Genomic DNA, 25014 nt, shown 5'->3' on the forward strand with positions numbered 1-25014 from the left:
GGACAGACATCGGAGGAGACAAGCAGGACCCAGTCCATGAAGGGCCTGGCTGGGACTCGGTCAGGAGAAAATGGGGAACTGTTGAAGGACTTTAAGGAAAAGGTACTGTACTGTATTCAGTCACTTTAGTCGTGTCCGACTCTTTGCAACCCATGGACTGTAGCCCACCAGGGTCCTCTGTCCATGGGATTCTCCAGGCAAGAAGACTGGAGTGGGTTGCCATTCCCTTCTCCAGGGGATCTTCCCCATTCAGGAACTGAACCTGAGTCTCCTGTGTTGCAGGCAGATTTTTTTACCATCTTAGCCACTAGGGAAACCCATATGGATTATATGCATATGTGTATACATACATAATACATTTATAATACCCATATGTCTGCATACCTACAAACATATACACACACATATTAGTGCTATGACACATGTACATGTATACTGTCATTAAATACACAAAGTATATATTCACTCATTGTATGTATATATATGTACAAGCTATATATTTTGAGCACAAAAAAATTTCCCAACAATAATCCAAACCATTTTTTAAAAGCTCCCACTTTGGAATCAGTAGCTTCCTCCAGGCCTCATGCTATTTTTTTTTTTCTGGTAAACAAAGTTTTCACTTTTATTTATTTCCTATTTTTCCCATTCAGTTTGAAACAAGACAAGAGTGACTCACGCAGCACAAAAATAACTGAGTTGCTACCAAGCATGTGTTCGTGCTCAGTTGTTCAGTGGTGTCTCTTTGTGACCGCATGGACTGTAGCCCGCCAGGCTCCTCTGTCCATGGGGTTTCGCAGGCAAGAATACTGGAGTGATTTGCCATTTCCTTCTCCATGTGGGACACTATATATATGAAAGCAGACTGAGTTGTGTAATATACCACAAGGAATCTTTGCAAATAATTCATTGTCTGGTGTTGGCAAATCCTCTATAATCTTTTTCTTTTTTTAAAAGCAAAACTTTCACAGGCAACTATGCTCCATATTATGTAACAACCTAATTGGGAAAAAAAATTGGAAAATAATAGATACATGTATATGTATAACTGAAAAAAGTTTAATCTGTATGGAGGATAGGGAAATAACATTCTGTTTATTGTAGATTTGGAGCAAAACTCAGAAACACTTAACCAGAATATTGTAAGCAGAAATCACTTTTGGTTTCAATTCTCATTAATGATATTTTGTGAAGGGCAGGGAAGCCTAGTGTGCTGCAGTTCATGGCGTTGCAAAGCCCGACATAACTTAGCAACTGTACAACAACAACAACAAAAATATTTTGTAAATTTTTAGGCTGCTTTGCTCAGCAATGACAGTCTATATAGTACAATTTAGTTTTAAGTTTTATTTGAAATCCCAGTGTGTCTTAGCTATTCAGGACGTGAATGCTCACAGAGGCAGCAGAAATGTGAGTGACCCTCATGCTATTTAAATATAGCGGTGACCCCGGGAGTGCAGAACACAGGGAAGATGGGAGTGTTAACTGTCCATCCCACACACAGCAGCGGGTGCAGAGTTGGGACCGTGGTCCCCGGTAAGAGGTCGCCTTCATGCCTCCGATGCCGGAAGACAGACCCGCAGTCCCCCTCAGCAACTGATTAGTTAGAAGACTATTTATAGACCTCAGCGCTTTCCTCAAGACTCATTCTCAATTCCTGCCCGCCCCTGCTCTCAGCAGACAAACTCACCTTGTGAGTCACTGAGAAAATTGAGGTCATGCGTGTGCTTTCTGGTAACTTCCCACCCTTTACCTACAATTTACCTACACCCACGTCCGTCCTCCCAGCCTGACCTCCAAAGGTAAAGTGGCCCCTTCCCGGGCACACAAGCCTCTCCGGGGGATCTGCGTCCTCTGGGCTTCTGGGTTCATTTCCCACTGCTTCCCCTTCCAGGAGGCTCTCCAATTTCCAGGTCCATTTCCACCGTGGATGCCCCTCTGCCTGTGGAGAGGCTGTGCTCTCATCACTTTCCTGGATTCTGCAGTGGCCTTCTGACCTGCCTCGCATTTCCATATGCCCTCTTTCACAGCAGCAGCCACATGGCATCTTTTAAAATGCAGGATCATGGACAATTCCCAGCACCCCAGTGTCAACTCTCCTACATTGCATTATTTCCAGAAATTGTATCAGAGTATAGGTAACTACAGGTGATATTGTGTGCATGTGTGCTCAGCTGCTCAGTCCTCTCCTACTCTTTGTGACCTCATGAACTGCAGCCAGCCAGGCTCCTCTGTCCATGGGATTTTACAGGTGAGAATACTGGAGTGAGTTGCCATTCCCTTCTCAAGGGGATCTTCCCATCCCAGGGATCCAACCCGCGTCTTTTACATCACCTGCATGGGCAGGTGGATTCTTTACCACGAGTGCCACCTGGGGAGCCCAAGGGTGGTATTAAATCCTCTCTACTTTCCCCTTCCCTCCCTTCTCTCCCTTCCTTTCCTCCCTCCCTTTGAAAGTAAAGCCATTTGCATTTGTGAGTAGCTGTTAATAAGTAACACAGTTCTCAGGGTCCACCTTAGAGCAGATGTCTTGAGTCAGTTACCAGGCTTTCTTCCATGTGCCTTGTCAGGGACCTCCCCATCCTCCCCATCCTTCCCTGGCTCAGCTCTCAGCACCTCTTAAAAATGAGGGACACTAGCACCTCCTTGGTTGCTACCTATCTTTTTTCAGTCTTAACGTCCCTAGTCCCTGCCTGTTTTCAGACGTCCCAGCACACGACCCTCTTCCCCTCACAGCACTAGAAAGATTTCTTTTCCCCTCCCTGGATGTCTCTGGTTCTGCCTTCCTCTTGAATGCCTGTGTTTGTGGGGTTCTGAGCAGAACCCTTCTCTCTGAGCTCTCCCGGCTTTCTGTGGGTGACTTTATCCCCTGGCATGTTTTGTGTATAATCTATATCATGCTCATTATCCTCATCATTTTAGTTTCATCCGCCAAGTCTTCGAGAGCTTAAGTTTGTCAGCAATGAGGTTTGCTTACAGCTTGGTTTTTCTAAAATCCTTCTTCTTGTTTTATTGTCAATACTATTAATATATTCCTGAGGACAATGAACGTTTAATGACATGTTGAGATAAAGCAGCACATTTTCTCAAGTCTTCAAGAATTTTTGGTTGCAAAAAAGGCCTTTCGAGGCTCCCGGAGCCTATGGCATTTCCAGTGCTGGGATTCAAATGGGCGTGGGTGCTGAGGCGGAGAATCAGGCTCTTCTATGGATCTGATCCCAGCCTTTGGTGGGAAGCTGCGGTCTCTGGCCATCATCCTGGATGGGGAGACGGCCAGGTTGCAGCTAGCGCTGCACAGAGAGGACAGTGACTTTGAAGATTGTCCAATGAGAATTGGAAGTATGAACTCTAAAGGATGAAGTCAATGTTATTCTTGATAAAGCAAGCTTGGAAAGTCAACAAAGCGTTGGTTTCATAAAGGCAACAAAAATATTGATGAAAAAGAATTCAGTGGATATCATGAAAATGAAAGAGTTTTTCCATAAGTATGAATATAATCCACATGCCAAGAAAAATTCAGTGGATGAACAAGAAGTCACTGACTCTAAACCAGAGTCCAGTTCAGTTCAGTTCAGTCGCTCAGTTGTGTCCGACTCTTTGTGACCCCAGGAATCGCAGCATGCCAGGTCTCCTTGTCCATCACCAACCCCCAGAGTCCACTCAAACTCATGTCCAACAAGTTAGTGATGCCATTCAGCCATCTCATCCTCTCTCATCCCCTTCTCCTCCTGCTCTCAATCCCTCCCAGTATCAGGGTCTTTTCCAATGAGTCAACTTTTTGCATGAGGTGGCCTAAGTATTGGAGTTTCAGACTCAACATCAGTCCTTCCAATGAACACCCAGGACTGATCTCCTTTAGGATGGACTGGTTGGATCTCCTTGCAGTCCAAGGGATTCTCAAGAGTCTTCTCCAACACCACGGTTCAAAAGCATCAATTCTTCGGTGCTCAGCCTTCTTCACAGTCCAACTCTCACATCCATATGTGACCACTGGAAAAACCATAGCCTTGACTAGACAGGCCTTTGTTGGCAAAGTAATATCTCTGCTTTTCAATATGCTATCTAGGTTGGTCATAACTTTCCTTCCAAGGAGTAAGTGTCTTTCAATTTCATGGCTGCAGTCACCATCTGCAGTGATTTTGGAGCCCCAAAAAATAAAGTCTGACTCTGTTTCCACTGTTTCCCCATCTATTCCTCATGAAGTGATGGGACCAGATGCCATGATCTTTGTTTTCTGAATGTTGAGCTTTAAGCCAACTTTTTCACTCTCCACTTTCACTTTCATCAAGAGGCTTTTTAGTTCCTCTTCACTTTCTGCCATAAGGGTGGTGTCATCTGCATATGTGAGGTGACATATTGATATTGATATTTCTCCAGGCAATCTTGATTCCAGCTTGTGCTTCTTCCAGCCCAGCATTTCTCATGATGTACTCCAAATATAAGTTAAATAAGCAGGGTGACAATATACAGCCTTGATGTACTCCTTTTCCTATTTGGAACCAGTCTGTTGTTCCATGTCCAGTTCTAACTGTTGCTTCCTGACCTGCATATAGGTTTCTCAAGAGGCAGGTCAGGCGGTCTGGTATTCCCATCTCTTTCAGAGTTTTCCACAGTTTATTGTGATCCACACAGTCAAAGGCTTTGCCACAGTCGATAAAGCAGAGATAGATGTTTTTCTGGAACTCTCTTGCTTTTTTGATGATCCAACGGATGTTGGAAATTTGATCTCTGGTTCCTCTGCCTGTTCTAAAACCAGCTTGAACATCTGGAAGTTCATGGTTCATGTATTACTGAAGCCTGGCTTGGAGAATTTTGAGCATTACTTTACTAGCGTGTGAGATGAGAGCAATTGTGCAGTAGTTTGAACATTCTTTGGCATTGCCTTTCTTTGGGATTGGAATGAAAACTGACCTTTTCCAGTCCTGTGGCCACTGCTGAGTTTTCCAAATTTGCTGGCATATTGAGTGCAGCACTTTCACAGCATCATCTTTCAGGATTTGTTTTTTTTTTTTTTTAAATTTTTCTAGCACGGCGCCTTGCCGCCGGTGGACTTTTGAGCCGTTTGCTTAGTCCGTGCCATAGCTAGCCTGCAAGACAAAGGAATTCCATCTTTCAGGATTTGGAATAGCTCAACTGGAATTCCATCACCTCCACTAGCTTTGTTCGTAGTGATGCTTTCTAAGGCTCACTTGACTTCACATTCCAGGATGTCTGGCTCTAGGTGAGTGATCACACCATCATGATTATCTGGGTCGTGAAGATCTCTTTTGGCTCTTCCTTCTGGTTGTTTACTGCTTGGGGTGAGTTTGGCAGAACTTGGGATACAATGTACTACTCAAGTCCAAAATCAGAAAACTGTGAACTACTCGGTGACTTCTCAGAAACAGAAGTGCTTAGAGCACTAAATATTACTTGAATAGTACATTGTATCTCAAGTTCTGCCAAACTCACCCCAAGCAATAAACAACAGAAAGAAGAGCCAAAAAATTTAACTCTATTTTACAAATAGTCACTAGTAAAAACTCCAAAATGTGCACTAAAGATGGATGATTTTGAGTGTGTAACTCCTAAATTAGAACACTTTGGTATCTCTGAATATACTATGTGCTTAAATGACGATTATACAATTGGACTTAAAAATGTGAAGACTAACAGTGAGGAGACCACGGAAATAGAACGAGTGCCCAATGATAATGTCTTTGCCACTCCTGGCCTCAAGACCCAGCTGTTGGAAAAAAATGATGCTGAGCACACCCATTCTCCCTTCTGCACTCCTGGTTTGACAGTCCCTTCTGCAAAGAGCAGCACGGCTTTGGTATCCACAAATTCAGTTCAGTTCAGTTCAGTCACTCAGTCATGTCCAACTCTTTGCGACCCCGTGAATCACAGCATGCCAGGCCTCCCTGTCCACCACCAACTCCTGGAGTTCATTCAAACTCACGTCCATTGAGTCAGTGATGCCATCCAGCCATCTCATTCTCTGTCATCCCCTTCTTCTCCTGCCCCCAATCCCTCCCAGCATCAGAGTCTTTTCCAGTGAGTCAACTCTTCGCATGAGGTGGCCAAAGTACTGGAGTTTCACCTTTAGCATCATTCCTTCCAAAGAACACCCAGAGCTGATCTCCTTCAGAATGGACTGGTTGGATCTCCTTGCAGTCCAAGGGACTCTCAAGAGTCTTCTCCAACACCACTGTTCAAAAGCATCAATGCTTCGGCACTCAGCTTTCTTCACAGTCCAAATCTCACATCCATACATGACCACTGGAAAAACCATAGCCTTGACTAGATGGACCTTTGTTGGCAAAGTAAAGGATGGAGCCAAAGCAAAAACAATACCCAGTTGTGGATGTGACTGGTGATAGAAGCAAGGTCCGATGCTGTAAAGAGCAATATTGCACAGGAACCTGGAATGTCAGGTCCATGAATCAAGGCAAATTGGAAGTGGTCAAACAGGAGATGGCAAGAGTGAACATCGACGTTCTAGGAATTAGTGAACTAAAATGGACTGGAATGGGTGAATTTAACTCAGATGACCATTATATCTACTACTGAGGGCAGGAATCCCTTAGAAGAAATGGAGTAGTCATCATGGTTAACAAAAGAGTCTGAAATGCAGCACTTGGATGCAATCTCAAAAACGACAGAATAATCTCTGTTCGTTTCCAAGGCAAACCATTCAATATCACAGTAATCCAAGTCTATGCCCCAACCAGTAACGCTGAAGAAGCTGAAGTTGAACGGTTCTATGAAGACCTACCAGACCTTTTAGAACTAACACCCCAAAACGATGTCCTTTTCATTCTAGGGGACTGTAATGCAAAAGTAGGAAGTCAAGAAACACCTGGAGTAACAGGCAAATTTGGCCTTGGAATACAGAATGAAGCAGGGCAAAGGCTAATAGAGTTTTGCCAAGAGAACACACTGGTCATAGCAAACAACTTGCAACAACACAAGAGAAGACTGTACACATGGACATCACCAGATGGTCAACACCGAAATCAGATTGATTATATTCTTTGCAGCTAAAGATGGAGAAGCTCTATACAGTCAGCAAAAACAAGACCAGGAGCTGACTGTGGCTCAGATCATGAGCTCCGTATTGCCAAATTCAGACTTAAATTGAAGAAAGTAGGGAAAACCACTAGACCATTCAGGTATGATCTAAATCAAATTCCTTATGATTTATACAGTGGAAGTGAGAAATAGATTTAAGGGACTAGATCTGATAGAGTGCCTGATGAACTATGGACTGAGGTTCGTGACATTGTACAGGAGACAGGGATCAAGACCATCCCCATGGAAAAGAAATGCAAAAAAGCAAAATGGCTATCTGGGGAGGCCTTACAAATAGCTGTGAAAAAAATCCACAAATTATCCATTATCAAAAGCAAACAGTTCATCAAATGATTTGGAAATGAAAGAAAGTGCATTGTTAGCTTCAAATTCAGACAAGTGTTTTGAGAATTTTGCAGGTCCCTCTTCTCCTACGATTTCTTCTTACAAGAATCTTCTCAAAACACCTACACCTCCAGAAGTTACTACAGAAGATTCCAAAAGATATTTGCCAGATTTTGTCAAAATGTAACTCAAACCTAGCGACTCTGGTAGCAATTAGAGTGGTGCCACCCAGCGAACTATTCCTCCCTCGGCATGGAGGACAGAACGTGTGAGATGCTGGCAACAAAGAAAACTGGTGAAGAAATGATGTGGGTCCATCCTTCCATTATAGAAACCGAACAGAGATGAAAGCAAATCTGCTCTCACTTTGTTTTTGACATTCCCCTACGTATTCCCCCTTTTGAAAAACTGACTCATATTAAAGATGAGTATGGACACTGATGTCATAAAATGCTTTTTGTTAAGTTTGATTTAATCTAACCTGTCTTGTTGATGTGTAGATCAGCTACTCAGTTTTGAAAGATCATTATTATTTCATTGATTTCAAGTTTACCCTGACTCATGAAACTGTGTGGTTTAAATAATATTAGGAAGTAGGATAAATAATTTTTGAAATTTAAACGTTACTGTTTGCCACTCACATGAGACCACCTTCAGTCTTCTCAGGGCTGGACAGTTGTTGCTAGAGCTGGGCTTCTTCCTTGGGATTGGCTCTGCCCACTGTCTCCTCTGATGACTGTCCCAAGTCTTCTATACCTTTTATTTCAACAGTGCTCTTTAAGACACTGTTGTTTACAAAAGACAGCCTAAACTGATTCAGCAAAAGAGGAATTTATAGGCCTCGGTAGCTAAACTGCAGAGAAGGCAATGGCACCCCACTCCAGTACTCTTGCCTGGAAAATCCCATGGATAGAGGAGCCTGGTAGGCTACAGTTCATGGGGTTGCAAAGAGTCAGACATGACTGAGTGATCTTCACCATAACACCATAACACCGTGGAATCCATGGACAGTGCCAGACTGATCTGTCATAATTGTTTCAGGGGGATGGGAAGGAAGGCTTGAAGGAGGCTTGATGATGATAAGAGAGAAGTGGGAACTGGTGATGCCATCAGCGCAGGTCAAAGTAGAGGGCTCAGGCATGAGAGCATTTTTGTTTGGGACTCGGGCCTCTGAACTTGAGGAGCAAATTTTAAGGTCAGCAAGGGATAGAGGATGGGAAACAACCACTCTCCTTGAAATATGTTCTTCCTGTTTCCCTGGCTGCTTCTCAATCTCCTTTGCTAGATTTTTCTGCCTTTTTCCATCTTCTAAAATGAGAACTCCAGGATTCATTCCTTAGTATATTGTGAATATACTCACTCCTCCTTAAGCAATCCTGTCCACTCTATGGACTTATATATACCAAGCCACAGTAAACAGTGTACAAAAGGTTGATACAGTTCAGGAGTTAGCATCATTATACTATAAGGTTGACCAGAGCTTACCTTGAAAAACAAGGTAACATTATACTTAGCAAAACTTAAATTATAACTACACAGTAGCTCCTAGGACAGAGAATAAGTTTTTCTTTAGGGACAATTTTCTGACAAAATGAAGAAACACAACGTGACGGGTCTTCCCACATGACTTTCAAGGCACAACCATAAAAGAGGATAATCTTTGCTGAATCAGCCTGATGTAGATCATAAGGCTCGTGGGAAGACCCGTCACATTGTGTTCATCTGGATAAAAATGTATAAGCACCCTCCAGTGCTGACAAGGTGCAACCTCTGCAGAGGCTGCCAGAGGGGTATCAGAGTTGAGCCAATAGGACCATTCCTCAGATGCATGAGATAGATCCAAATTAAAATGAAGTGACTTTTACGTTCATCACATCTTCCTAACTTTTCACTATGATTGAAGCTACTCTAAGTATGATGCGAACAAAAGTAGTTCCCAAATTGTAAACTAATTTATTTATTATCTAATTATTTATCTTTTCTATAAGAAAATCACTTTATTTTTCTCTTTCTTTTTTATGTTTTAAATTATGAAAGTATGATAACACATTTACAGGAGACTTGGAAAACACAGAACAAGGGTACATATAGTTCCACTATTATATTAAAATTATTTTTCTAAGTAGATAAACTAAGATTTTTAGTTGGAGTTTCAATATCAAAGTCTCAAAAATGAATAGAACAAATATACAGAGAAGTAGAAGGATATCAGATCAGATCAGTAGCTCAGTCGTGTCCGACTCTTTGCGACCCCATGAATCACAGCACGCCAGGCCTCCCGGTCCATCACCAACTCCCAGAGTTCACTCAGACTCATGTCCATTGAGTCAGTGATGCCATCCAGACATCTCATCCTCTGTCGTCCCCTTCTCCTCCTGCCCCCAATCCCTCCCAGCATCAGAGTCTTTTCCAATGAGTCAGCTCTTCGAATCAGGTGGCCAAAGGACTGGAGTTTCAGCTTTAGCATCATTCCTTCCAAAGAAATCCCAGGGCTGATCTCCTTCAGAATGGACTGGTTGGATCTCCTTGCAGTCCAAGGGACTCTCAAGAGTCTTCTCCAACACCACAGTTCAAAAGCATCAATTCTTCGGCGCTCAGCCTTCTTCACAGTCCAACTCTCACATCCATACATGACCACAGGAAAAACCATAGCCTTGACTAGACGAACCTTTGTTGGTAAAGTAATGTCTCTGCTTTTGAATATGCTATCTAGGTTGGTCATAACTTTCCTTCCAAGTAGTCTGAAAATTAAAATTAAAAATTAAAAATTCTTTTAATTTCATGGCTGCAGTCACCATCTGTAGTGAAGGATATAGTAGACCTGAAAAACACTATGAATCAATTCAATATAACTAAGATTTACACAATTTTCATAAAATACTAAGATACAAATTCTATTCAAGTTCCCATAGATTATAAGCTAGGAGACACTGGAACATATCCAGGGGCATAAAACAAGGTGCAAAAATTTCATGGTCTAAAAGTATTGAAATTATACTGAGTCTGTTCTCATAACACTGTAGAATTATGTTAGAAACCACTATCAAAAGGCATTTGAAAATAATGCACATGGTACAATGTGCTTAGTCGCTCAGTTGTGTTTGACTCTTCGTGACCACATGGACTGTAGCCCACCAGGCTCCTCTGTCTATGGGGATTCTCCAGGCAAGAACACTGGAGTGGGTTGCCATGCCTTCTTCCAGACATAGTACAGTGAAAACACCTAATTTGTGATTGCTCATGAATGTGAATGATTGGTGGAGTACTGGTTTCCCCCACTTATCCTTGCTCCCCTTTCGCATATGCTCTTCTCAGAAAACACCCAGGATGTCCTGGGCCATTGACTCAGCATTGCTGCTTTGGTTACCAATGGAATACGGTGGGCTCCATGGCTTGGACCACAATGCCTCCTTCCCTGCTTCTTTTTATAGTTCAATCAACTCAAGTTCAGAGAATTCTGTTTTCACATATCCTATTTAACTTCCTTCTTCCCCTACATCTTTCAAATCTTTCCAAATTAGATGAGAAAAAAAAATGTAATATTAGATTTTCTACCAAGAGTTTGAGGCTATGGAATTAAACAAGGACTAGTAGTCTGCGTGGTTCTCACCGAGTTTAAAATCTAAAGTAGAGAATTATTTATCTTGGATTTCCCTGGGAGTTCAGTGGTTAAGAATTCATCTGCCAGTGCAGGAGACCTGGGTTTGATCCCTTGTCCAGGAGGGATTCCATATGCCACACCACAACTAGAGAGTAACTCCCATTCGCTCCAACTAGAGAAAGCCCCGTGCAGCAGCAAAGACTCAGTGCAGCGAAAAATAAATTAATTTAAAAAAATTATTTATCTCTATGGATGTCTACATATCTGTGTACTCAATGTGAAATAAAACAAGGAGGGTACTCTGATCTGATTCAAAAGAAAGTTCTGTTAAAGAAAAATCAGTTTTACACATTTCTTTCTTCTTTCATTTATTTGTTCTCTCTTGCTTTCTCTCTCTCTCTCTTTTTTTTGGCACCATTTTACAGCATGTGGTCTGTTGATACGCTTTTGCCTTATTTACATGACCCTGTTCTATTTTTTAGTTTCACACAGGGATGGAAAGTGTGTGCATGCCTGGTGGCAGCCTCTTTGTCTCCCATTTGCCTTTTCCTCCTCTCTGTGAAATCGGATCTCTGCAAGAAAGGGCCAAGATCACAGCACGTGTTAGGGAACGCACAGAGTGACCTGTAATCTCTCTCTCCTTCTGTCCTTCCATTTCCTGTCTATGGAACAGGTCAGCCTGAATTTTTCTGCAGCACTGGCAGGATCAAAAGTCAGGCAAAATTGAGCTGTGTTCCACTTTTATTATGAAATAATCGTCATATCTGCATCTGCGTGGTAATACACACACACATGCCCGCAAAATTATCTACCTCCTAAGCATCCATTCACGCTGGGAGAGGATGATGAATGTACCAGATGCTCCCATGTCGTGGTGAGCTCATGGAGACGGGTGGAGGAGGGCAGCTTGCCAGCTGTTTGGGTGGCTTCATCAGGGGAGTGCGTCAGCTCAGTGGCTCCTGCTGTATCACCCCTGATACCCGTTCTAATATGTCCCATTGGAAGAAAGCCAGACCCCTGACACTAAGATTTAGGCCTGTTTTTCATCTTCTGGCAATCACATTTTTCCTCTCTTATCCTCTCCCCTTGCAAACCTCCAGCTAGGCCGTTACTGTGTCTCCCCAAGAGTGCTACTAAGCCTTACTCTCAGGCTAGGGCTCCTGTTTCATATGGTTATATTTGGTCCTTGAAATATTTACCAAAACGTATTATTGGGTTTGGGCCAGACCTTGGCCTAGAAACCAGATGATCTCCTTTTCCCAGAATCAATAGCTTTCATCTATTCCTGAGCTCCTAAAAGCCAGCAAGTCCTCCAAAATGAAACACTCGCCAAACTTTTGCCAGCAGACGGAGCCCTGAAGTCAGAGCTGGAAGGGGAGGAGTATGAGAGCAAGTTCCTTGGATCAAGCAAAGTGCTTGTCCAGGCTCCCCTCCTGCAGCTGGCAGAGCATCGGCAGCCTCAGTGGACCCTGGACCATGCCGGAGCCACGTAATGACGCCCAGGGCCCTACGAGTCTGTGCCGCGGGTGTGGCCTGGCGGTGGCCAGCTCCCAGACTCCGTTCTCTTCCCACAGCCTTTGTGTCCTTGAGCTAGACTGAGCTGGCTTGACGAGATCAGACAGGCCCTGCAGTCCTATTGTTTTAACAAGTAGTGCTGGTGGTGGGGGAAGCCGAGGGGCGTGCTGATCTGAAGTTTTAAATAGAACCCCATCCAGACTCAGGACTAGATCCTAGACAGCATCCGTGCCCACACGGTCCACCCAATAGGGGTGCTTGTCTAAAGGGCGCACCAGGCAGCTGATAAAAGAAGCTGTGTGTCACAGGCTGTGGGAAGGAGAGGGGTTTATTTGTTTGAAATTCTGCAGTGTGGTTATTTTAACTATCTGGGGCACCAAGATACACACATACACACACACACAAACACACACACACACACACACACACAGAGGAATTGCTCCCCTGTGCTGTGTCATGAGGCAGGAGTGATGACTTTATTCCCTAATTTGGAGTAGGACATTTGGGTGCTGTGTTTGTGTGTTTGTTTATCTGCCATCTCTGGCCATAGGGCCATGGCAGGGACCAGGGTGTGGCAAGAGGTAGTATTTTGGTCAGAAAGTATGGAAATTCCTAGTTGTAGTTTATACCTATTTTTTATGGCCATTTTGATTTGTGTTACCTGCTGGGTTTTCTATAGAGTCTGAAAGGCATGCAAACTGTCAAGATTCAGAGTGAAACCTCAGAAGATTTAATCTAATTCATTCTGAAACTGGTTGTATTTTTCACTTTAACAATAAATCTAGTAAGTTCAAGGACAGTTGTTGAACTCAATAATTTTTCTTCCCGCATTTTTGATGCTGGTCTGTGAAATCCACCAGTGTAGAGACCTCAGGCATTTTTGTGTGTATCAGGCCATTCTTTTTATCTTGGTTTAGTAACTACCCTGAATGATGTTTCCTCTGAAATTTTCTAAGAATTAGATACTGTTAGGTCAAAAGAGTTCTCTGCAGGCACACCTCACCTTACTGCACTTCGCAGACCACTGCTTTTTTACAAGTTGAAGGTCTGTGGCAACCTTGAGTAAACAAGCCTACTGGTGCCAGTTTCCAGTGGTGTCTGCTCAGTATGTGTCATCGTATCCATTTTGATTGTTGATGTTGCTTAGTCTCTCCGGTCTGTCCGACTCTTTGCCATCCCATGGACTGCAGCATGCCAGGCTTCCCTGTCCTTTATCATCTCCCAGAGTTTGCTCAAACTCATGTCCATTGAGTCAGTGATGCCATCCAAACATCTCATCCTCTCTCGCCCCCTTCTCCTCCTGCCTTCAATCTTTCCTGGCATCAGGGTTTTTTCCAATGTCAGCTCTTCATATCAGCTGGCCAAAGTATTGGAGTTTCAGCTTCACCATCAGTCCTTCCAATGAATATTCAGGGTTGATTTCCTTTAGGACTGACTGGTTTGACTTCCTTGCTGTCCAAGGGACTCTCAAGAGTCTTCTCTAGCACCACAGGGCAAAAGCATCAATTTTGATAATTCTTCAGTTCAGTTCAGTCGCTCAGTTATGTCCAACTCTTTGCGACCCCATGAATCGCAGCACGCCAGGCCTCCCTGTCCATCACCAACTCCCGGAGTTTACTCAGACTCACGTCCATCGAGTCAGTGATGCCATCCAGCCATCTCATCCTCTGTCGTCCCCTTCTCCTCCTGCCCCCAATCCCTCCCAGCATCACAGTCTTTTCCAATGAGTCAACTCTTCGCATGAGATGGCCAAAGTACTGGAGTTTCAGCTTTAGCATCATTCCTTCCAAAGAAATCCCAGGGCTGATCTCCTTTAGAATGGACTGGTTGGATCTCCTTGCAGTCCAAGGGACTCTCAAGAGTCTTCTCGAACACCACAGTTCAAAAGCATCAATTCTTCGGCACTCAGCCTTCTTCACAGTCCAACTCTCACATCCATACATGACCACAGGAAAAACCATAGCCTTGACTAGATGGACTTTTGTTGGCAAAGTACTTCAAATATTTTCATTACCATGTTTGTGATGATGATCATGAGCTTGGATGTTACTATTACAAATTTCTGAAGGCTCAGATGATGGTTAGCATTTTTAGCAATAAAGTGCTTTTTAACTAACATAGGTACACTAGTTTTTAAAGAAATAACACTATTGCACACTTAATAGACCATAGTTTAGTGTAAACATAACTGTTACATGCACTTGCACTAGAAACCAGCAGATTTGTGAGATTCACTTTCTTGCAGTATTAGCTTTACTGTGGTGGTCTGGAATCAAATCTGCCGTGTCTCTGGATATGCCTATGCATTTTTCTCATTAAGTTCAAATTTTTCAAAACCAATATCCTGTTATATGATAAATATTCAATGTTAAGATGAACAGCTGCAAATTCAAATTAGCCCAGTTAGGGGCTATTTACATTTGAATTTTCTGAAAACATTTGTGAAGGTTGAAGAAAAAAAAAATAGGTAGGAATAATTGACCTAAGATCAAAAGCATGCCAAAGACTAAGGCATTATTTCTCTGAAAGAGGTTATTTGGAAAACTCAAAACATCTGGTTTATATTATAAAATATAAGCGTAGAAAAAGTAGCAGTCTTTGAGACATCAGCTTTTATATTTCTGGAATTTTACAATCTCTCTGTTCCCTGTTTCTTTAAAAACAAAACGAAACCTCTGTTTTACTGTTTACATTAGTTTCAGTTGGGGAGGGGCAGTGGTGTGAGGCTGGGGGAGTCATGTCACCGATGATATTAAAGGAGACCTGTGCGATTTCCTTCTTTACTTTTCATATCTCAATTCCCTGGCTGTTCGATTGAGTTCCTAAGGTGCTGACAGCTGGTAATACGCTAAACTGCAATCCACTTTCCCCAAGTTATTGATATTTCCTAACTGAGGTTTAATGGTGTGACTTGGCTTAGGTGAAAATGTGCCAAGGTCTTGGGTCTCCTGTGTTTCATCCAGGTTTGTTATAGTTCCAGGAACGTACTTGCCAGAGGCTAGAAAAACCATGTCACCCGCTGGTCCTCCCAAGGCAGGTGGCTGTCAATTGCCTATATTCTCAAAATACCTCTACACAGACCAAAAAAGGGATCTAGCAGTAATTCTTTCTTTTGGGCTATTTGTCCTATTGACAAAAGCTGGTGCATCTCAGATACTGAAAATTTCAATTCGGCAAAAATGAATAGCTATTTACATTGTAGAAAATCGTCTTTATTTAGAAAAAGCATTAGGAAAATAAAAGTAAAAATATCTGGTAGGCTTCCCTGGTGGCTCAATGGTAAAGATTCTGCCTGCCATTATAGGAGATGTGGGTTTGATCCTTGGTCTGAGAAGTTCCCCTGGAGAAGCAAATGTCTACCCACTCCATTACTCTTGCCTGGAGAACCCCACGTACAGAGGATCCTGGCATGCTACAGTCCATGGGATCATTAGGAGTTGGACATGACTTAGCAACTGAACAACAAATATCTGGTGCTAGTTAATACTGATGGCTGCATGGCACTATGAACGCATTAAATGTCAGTCATCATGAATCTTACATGTATTTTATCACAATAAAAAAGTCAGTAGAGAAAATTTATCTTTCTCTAGTGGCTGAGAATGTTGATGTTGACTATCATTGTAGCTGTGTGGTTTCTAGTGAGGTGGAGCTTAAGCTAGTAGGGCCAAGGGGGAATATTTCACACCTGGACTTATATATTGCTGGCACTAAAGCTTATCAATGGCAGGTGGTAGATAATTAGTGTGTGTGTATATATATATATATATATATATATATATATGGTATATCTTAGTAAAGTAATTTCTTCACAATAAGGATTTAACAATTGAAAAACAGTGTGAAGTCCATAATTTATAGTAATTAGTTATTTTGGGGAAATTAAAAAACCTAACAACACATATTGCAAGGCTCACTGACTGCCACTATCTTTCCTGGTTTGTTGTTGTTTAGTCGCTAAGTCATGTCCGACTTTTCTGTGACCTCATGGACTGTAACCTGCCAGGCTCCTCTGTCACCTACACCAAGCACATGTATAGTAATATTCATGAAGTGATTAAAAACTTTGTTCCTTTGAATAAAATGGCCATTAAGTAAGAGAAAGTTAAGTGAAGATAGAAAATGGAGTTAACTTGTGGAGAGTTGGTCAACACATAGCTTTTGACAGAGATGTAACAAAGGAGGAAGTAAGAGGTAAGTGGGGCTTCCTTGGTGGCTCAGTAGTAAAGAATCCATCTTCGAGCAGGAGACATGGGTTTGATCCCTGGGTTGGGAAGATCCCTTGGAGGGGGGCATGGCAACCCACTCCAGTATTCTTGCCTGGAAAATGTCATGGACTGAGGCGACTGGTGGGCTGCAGTCCATGGGGTTGCAAAGAGTCAGACACAACTGAAGCAGTTGAGCATGCATGCATGCATGCAATGGGTAGATGAGCATTTCGGAGTTCTACTGTTTGGGATTCATCTGATCCCTATTCCTTCTTTCCCTTGTGAATGTCAGGGGTATTGTATCATCTATTTTATCCAATACATCAGGACCATAATGCCTGTGCTGAAACCCATGAGTTGCCTTCTTAAAATAACACAAATTTCAATTAAAGATATGTTTGCTGAGCATGTAGTTTGCAAAGCATAGTATTAGATGTTAAAATGGAGATTGGTATGGCACAGATTATATCAAGGAACTAGAAGTATTATAGAAAAGACAGGTGTCTGAAAGGACAATCACACTCTAATAAAAGAGGGTGTTAAATGCTGAAAGTGAAATTGGCCTGGAGGTTCACAGAGGAGAGAGAAAGAACCACAAGAACTAGCTTTTTAGTTGTGAGGTTGTGGTGCATGTGGTGGGTCCTTTTAGAAAGGAGATGGTGTTGGAACAGTGGCTAAGAATTTGGCAAACTGCGAAAGAATTTTAAAATGGCAGAATTGAAAAGATAAGGCAAAGGCGAGGAATAGAAAATGCCCAGGTGTTGGGAAAATGCTGTAATTTTAGTTTGGCTGGCAGAAGGTTGTTTGTAGGGAATCAGTAAGAGTTAAGATTAGGAATGTAGGTTGGCTCTACACGTCAGGACGAGGCATGTTGTGTTTAATCCAGAAAGCGCTGGAAGATACTGACAGTTTCTGAGGAGGCAGTGACATGATCCAAGTCATGCTTCACTGATGGTGAGGACTGAACTGGGATGGTTTGGGAAGAGACCTGCCGAGCGGAAGCTGGTAGAGTGCCCTGTGAGGAAGAGAGAGCAGAAGGAGTCGGGACCTGGGCCAGGCTGGAGGCAGCGGGGGGGAGAAAAAGAGAAAAGGCAGAATCTACATTTGGTTTGGCAACTAATCGGGTCCAGGTGGATTAAAGAGAGTTCTGGAAAGATGGCAACTTGAATGTGTCCAGGCTTCTTCTCCTGAGCCAACGCTTGCTGAAGCCAGCAGGCATACCAGGCTGGAGGGTATGAGGTTGGATGGCCTCGTCTCTGGCGGATTCCAAGGTTGAGGCAGGATTTCTGCTCCGTTTGTTTGACAAGAGCCTAGAGTTAATGGGTAGAGCCTGGGTGAGGCAAGTAAATTGTGTCTTGGTCTGCAGAGATAAGAGTATTCTTTTTATTTTTTAAAACTTTTTATTTTATATTGGAGTCTAGCCAATTAACAATGTTGTGACAGTTTCAGGTGGACAGCAAAGCAACTCAGCTGTACATATATATGTGTCCATCCTCTCCCAGACTTCCCCCTCATCCAGGCTGCCACCTAACAGAGCAGAGTTCCCTGGTGCTAGACAGTAGTGTTCTTACTGCTGGTAGAAACAGAAGGGAGGGTGCTTGCCTTTCAGCCCGGCTTATAAAAAGCTTAGAAGTCATTATTCCAGTCCTCGTAGCAAGAAAAAAATTAACAAGCTGAAAATCAACACCACTTATTAGATCCATCAGAGACCAAAGTCAAAGGGCAAACCGCCCGCCCCCTCCAAATTAGAGCTCTATAGGCAGATTCAGAGGATCACAGTTTATTGGAGCAGAGGTGCTGAAGCGGAAACCTCCGTGGGAATCAGTACCAGGTTCCTTTTACCTAGGGCATCATACCCAGCTTTCAGCAAAAAATTACAAGACATACTGAAAGACACAACGCACAATTTGAAGAGACAAAGCAAGTATCAGAACCAGACTCAGATATGGCAGATGTTGGAATTATCAGACTGGGAATTTAAAACAGCTATGATTAATAGGCTAAAAATCCTAATTCAAAAAGTGGACAACACGCAAAAAGAAATGCATAATATAAACAGGGAGATGAAAACTCTAAGAACCAAAAGGAAGGCTTGAAAAAAAAAAATGAAGGGAAAAACCAGAAATGAAAAATGCTTTTGATGGACTCTCCAATAGCCTGGACACAGCTGAGGAAAGAATCAATGATATTGAAATGTCAGTAGGCACTTATGAAACAATGCAAAGAGATAGAACGAAAAAGTTCAAACAGGATATGCAGGAACCATGGGGACAATTACAAAAGGTGTTACATATGCATAATAGGCAAGAAGAAAGAGAGAGGAATGGAAGAAACCATTGAAACAATGATGATTGGAAATTTCCTAAAATTAATGATAGACACGGAACCACAGAGCCGGGAACTTCAGAAAACACCAGGCAGGATAGATACAAAAAGAAAAAAACCCACTTAGACATAGCACATTTAAACTTTAGAAAATCAAAGATAAAACAAATCTTTAAAGAAGCCCCAGGGTGGGATGGGGGAGTACATTATTTTATTTATAGAAGAGCAGGGATAAGAAGGGCTTCCCAGGTGGCGCTAGCGGTAAAGAACCCAACTCCTGTGCAGGAGACATAAGAAACACAGATATCATCCCTGGGTTGGAAAGATCCCTTGGAGAAGGAAATGGCAACCAACTCCAGTATTCCTGCCTGGAGAATTCCAGGGACTGGAGGGCTGCAGTCCATGGAGTCACAAAGAGTTGGACACGACTGAAGCAACTTAGCACGGATGCGGGGATAAGAAGTACTGATACATCAAACTTTTATTCAGAAACCAGACTAAACTTGGATTGTTTACATGTCACTCTCGTGCTGGAAAATAGGCAATAATGTGCTTCGGCTACTCTGAATACAGATCTAAGACCAGGAATTCAATGCTTCGCCAAGATTACGATTAACCGACAGAATGAAAAGAAGATATTGGTGGATTTGCAAGGATTTAAAACTCTTATCACCCAGTGGGATGACTAATTTGTCTTGGTATGTCCAGAACTTTGTCCATCTTAGCACTGAAAAGTCTGTCTCCTGGAAAACCCCTAGTCTTAGGCAAATGAGACAACTGGTTACTGTAAAATATTACACAAGAAGAAAACCAGTATCAAGTGAAAAAAAAAACACAAAACGACTTTGAGATGGGTAGTTTTATCAGTCAGGAAAGATTTTGTGCCCCCTCTTTTACTGGAACCCCTCTTTCCCTTTCTTAGAATTTGATAATATCTGGAACTATTTTTGGTTGGGGGAGGTGAGAATTCAGGTACTGGCATTTAGGGGTAGAGACCAGAGATATTGCTGAATATCCTATCCTACAACGCACAGCACAGCACCCCTACCCCCAAAATGAAGAACTGTCTTGTTCAAGATGTCAGTAGTGCCAAGATTGGGAAACCCTGGATTCAGGGAAGGTAATTAGAAATGGAGAGAGTTGTGAGTCCAAACCTCACTGTATTTACATATAGAAAACTTAAATGTAAGTGGAGAATCAAAGATTGTCTTGGGACGTGCACTGTAAGAGCTAATAAAAGGTACCTGAAATGAAAAAGGTGAAGTGGGCTTCCCTGATGGTCCAGTGGTGAAGAATCTGCCTGCCAATGCAGGGGACATGGGTTTGATCCCTGGTCAGGGAAGATCCCACATGCTGCGGAACAACTAATCCCATGAGCCACAGCTACTGGGTCTGTGCTCTAGAGCCTGTGGAACCTCCACTACTGAAGCCTGAGTGCTCTGGAGCCTGTGCTCCCAACAAGAGAAGCCACTGCAGTAAGAAGGCCTGGCACCAAAACTAGAGAGCAGCCCCTATTTGCCACAATTAGAGAAAACCCACGAGCAACAGTGAAGACCCAGCATAGCCAAAAAAATAAATTACTTTTTTTAAAAAGAGGTGAGCTGCAGAGAAATCCTCATGGTACAAAGCTACCTCTGCAAAACCTAGTCACTGAGGTCAGGACAGGAAGCTGGTAGGTAAGGCATTATAGTGTTTAAAAGGGATGACCAATGACCACTGGGATGGGAATGGAACCCATCAGGGTCTAAAGTATCTTGGAGAAGAAAATCTTAGGTATCTTGTTTTCATACAATAGTGAACAAACAGGTATGTCAGTAGGTCCCAGGAAAGGGACTCTGTGGGATGGAAAAGTACATTGGAATTTCCATATTAACAATGGGTCTAAAAGAATAGAGCAGCAATTTGATCAGATCTTTGAAAAGAAGAGATGTGGTGTAGAAGGTCAGTTCAGTTCAGTCGTTCAGTCCTGTCTGACTGTTTGCGATCCCATGAATTGCAACACACCAGGCCTCAGTGTCCATCACCATCTCCCGGAGTTCACTCAAACTCATGTCCATCGAGTCGGTGATGCCATCCAGCCATCTCATCCTTTGTCGTCCCCTTCTTCTCCTGCCCCCAATCCCTCCCAGCATCAGAGTCTCATCAGAGTCTTTTCCAGTGAGTCAACTCTTCGCATGAGTTGGCCAAGTACTGGAGTTTCAGCTTTAGCATCATTCCTTCCAAAGAATACCCAGGGCTGATCTCCTTTAGAATGGACTGGTTGGATCTCCTTGCAGTCCAAGGGACTCTCAAGAGTCTTCTCCAACACCACAGTTCAAAAGCATCAATTCTTTGGTGCTCAGCTTTCTTCACAGTCCAACTCTCACATCCATACATGATCACTGGAAAAACCATAGCCTTGACTAGACGAACCTTTGTTGGTAAAGTAATGTCTCTGATTTTCAATATGCTATCTAGGTTGGTCATAACTTTTCTTCCAAGTAGTAAGCATCTTTTAATTTCATGGCTGCAGTCACCATCTGCAGTGATTTTGGAGCCCCCCAAAATAAAGTCTGACACTGTTTCCACTGTTTCCCCATCTATTTGCCATGAAGTGATGGGACCAGATGCCATGATCTTCGTTTTCTGAATGTTGAGCTTTAAGCCAACTTTTTCACTCTCCTCTTTCACTTTCATCAAGGGATAGCAAAATCCTGCTTGCCTTAGTTTTGCCAACTGAGGTTCTAAGATGTCACTGTTTTATTTCTGTAGAATATAATTCAGAAATCCATGACCTTTTAATAAATACATGAGATTTAGTTCAAGGTCCTTAATGAAATAGCACAACAATAATTATTGCTTCCCCCTCATCTCAAAACTCATTCACTGTATCTGAAATTCAGATAATTTTTTGCAAAGTATACTCCAAGTATTTTCTGGAGGAGGGCATGGCAACCCACTCCAGTATTCTTGCCTGAGAAAACCCATGGACAGAGGAGCCTGGAGGGCTATAGTCGATAGGGTCACAAAGTGTTGGATACAACTAAAGCGACTTAGCACAGCACAGCACCCCAAATGTCAGAGAAAGAAATGGCAACCCACTCCAGTATTCTTGTGTGGGGAAATCCCATGGACAGAAGGACCCTGGCGGGCTACAGTTCTTGGGGGTCACAAAAAGTAGGACATGACTTAGCAACTAAACAATAACAACATCCCAAATATTGCAAAACTATCCTAGACCATAATCCAAAGCAATATTTTTTGAACAGCTAGATATGATCATTCAGGAAGACGGCTATATTTTTCAAGTTAGTAATTAAAAATATTATTCAAATATAACACTAATGTTTTTAAGCAGCAAACATCTTCTAGAACTTTTAATTCCTGAGCCCTTTTAATTATATTTTATTTTCCCCCAACTTAATATTTTCTAAGAGATCTTGATCTTGACTTCCATGCTATTTTCTAGACCATAATCTCCAAGATTGTCAAGGAAGTGCTAAATAGTCAAAGCAATAAAAACAAATTGGATTTGCATGGTGCTTTACTTCTTTCTTTGGAAGGAATGATGCTAAAGCTGAAACTCCAGTACTTTGGCCACCTCCTGAGAAGAGTTGACTCATTGGAAAAGACTGTGATGCTGGGAGGGATTGGGGGCAGGAGGAGAAGGGGATGACAGAGGATGAGATGGCTGGATGGCATCACTGACTCTATGGACGTGAGTCTGAGTGAACTCTGGGAGATGGTGATGGACAGGGAGGCCTGGCGTGCTGCGATTCATGGGGTCGCAAAGAGTCGGACACAACTGAGCGACTGATCTGATCTGATCTGATCTTACTTCTATATCCATCTAACACTCACTATAGTGAAGCAGGTAATATCATGCCCATTTCATAAATGAGGTCCAAAGTTATTGGACCTCATCATAAGCTTGTGATGGTTGCTGTGTTGCGTGTGTGCTCAGTAATGTCCAACTCTTTGCAGCCCCATGGAGTGTAGCCTGCCAGTCCATGAGATTCTCCAGGCAAGAATACTGGAGTGGGTTGCCATGCCCTCCTCCAGGGGATCTTCCCAACCCAGCGATCGAAACCAGGTCTCTTATGTCTCCTGCACTGGCAGGCAAGTTCTTTACCACTAGCACCACCTGGGAAGCCCATAACAATGTCTTTATCAATTTTCCTGTCAATAGACAGCTGGATTATTGACATTTTTTGCCATTATATGCCACATTGTCTTAAACATGTTTAAAGGGACCTATTTGCAAGAGTTCAGTTGGGGCATATACCTAGGACTGGGATTGCTGGGTTGTATGGTATCACTCTTTAATTTTTACCAAATTGCTTTCCCAAGTAGTTGATTGCCACTTTTTCAGTGTCCACCTTACCAGCAGTGGGGCCCTGACTCAGGAAAGACAGTTCTTGATGCCATTAATTTACGAAGCAGTGATTAAGAATTTTCTGGGAAGCAGGTTCCATGGCTTCATGAACCATCCTGCTGTTTGTTTGGGATCCTAGGAGGAAGCTCTTCCTAATGCCTCCTGTGTCATTTGAGCCTCCCTCCTTTTAAGAATTATTCTCTGTTTATTAATCATAAAAGCATCCCCCAGGCAGTCCAGCTTCTACTTTTTAGCATTCATTCTGACTTTTCCTGTAAGGATATATATCACAGTTGAAAGGTCTTTCAGATAATATCGTGTTCTTGTGTATAACTTGAGATTTAAGGTCTGACATGCCTTAAATCCACAGTTAAGAACGTGGAATGATTGCATTCTGTGTGTATAGTGCTTTATAATAACGTAGATAGCCAAGTCCACCCTCCAGAAGTCACGTTCCCCTCCCTTTATTAATTATCCTGTCTGTGCAATCTGTGGCAGGCTGAATAATGTCCCATAGGCTTTAAGAATGTTATTCCAGCAGGCGCACTGCCACTTGGATGGAAAGGGACAGAAAGAGGGTGAAATAAAGCAAGGCTGGTGGGCTCCCCAAACTCCACAGGTTGGAGACAGACTGGTGAAAGTTCTCAGCTGTAAACATGCAGTATCCTTCAAGAAAAAGGGTGGAGTTGTGGACTGAGAGCCACAGAGAGTCATTCCCAGGACCTGAAATGTCACGGAGTTTGCCTGGTTGCATGTGGATATTCACTGACTGAGACCCACATACTCCTTTTCTTCTTTGGTTTTTACCCTTTTTGAACGGCACGCCTGTAACTGCTATCCTACGTATGTCCCATCGTTGTTACTGTGGTGTTGGAGAAGACTCTTGAGAGTCCCTTGGACAGCAAGGAGATCAAACCAGTCAATCCTACAGGAAGTCAACAATGAATACTCATTGGAAGGACTGATGCTGAAGTTTCCATACTTTGGCCACCTGATGCAAAGAGCTGACTCTTTGGAAAAGACCCTGATGCTGGGAAAAATTGAGGGCAGGAGGAGAGGGGGGCGATGGACAATGAGATGATTAGATAGGATCATCAACTCAATGGACGTGAGTTTGAGCAAACTCTGGGAGTGAAGGGCAGGGAAACCTGGCGTGCTGCAGTCCATGGGGTTGCAAAGAGTTGGACACGACTTAGCAACTGAACAACAACAACAACAAAGGAGGAGTCAGAGACAGAGGAAAAGGCCACGAGAAGCAGGGATTGGATGGTGTGGCCATTAGCCAAGGGATGTCAGCAACCTCTAGAAGGTGAAAAAGAGAAGAACAAATTCTTCTCTTGAGCCTCTAGAAATGACCGGATTCTGTTGACACCTTGATTTAGACCCCATGAGACTCATTTTGCTCTTCTGATCTCCAGACCTGTAAGTGATACTTCTGTGTTGTTTTAAGGTATTACGTTTGTGGGAATCTGTTACAGAGCAGCAATAGGAAACTGATGCACTTGCTCTTGCGCTAGGGTGCTTAACTGGTCTTGTAAATTCAAGAACATGAGCTAGAACAGTTGTATGAAAAGATGTGAGAGAGGAGACCTTTTCCCTAAGCAAACCATTTC

At 42.8% G+C, this 25014-nt stretch overlaps 1 pseudogene; it reads left to right on the plus strand.

The window, feature by feature from the left end:
• Nucleotides 1-3206: 3206 nt before the first annotated feature.
• Nucleotides 3207-25014, plus strand: part of LOC113903998 — a 65206-nt pseudogene continuing 43398 nt past the window's right edge.

The sequence above is a fragment of the Bos indicus x Bos taurus genome, chromosome 14 (assembly GCF_003369695.1).
Source record: "Bos indicus x Bos taurus breed Angus x Brahman F1 hybrid chromosome 14, Bos_hybrid_MaternalHap_v2.0, whole genome shotgun sequence".
Taxonomy (NCBI): domain Eukaryota; kingdom Metazoa; phylum Chordata; class Mammalia; order Artiodactyla; family Bovidae; genus Bos; species Bos indicus x Bos taurus.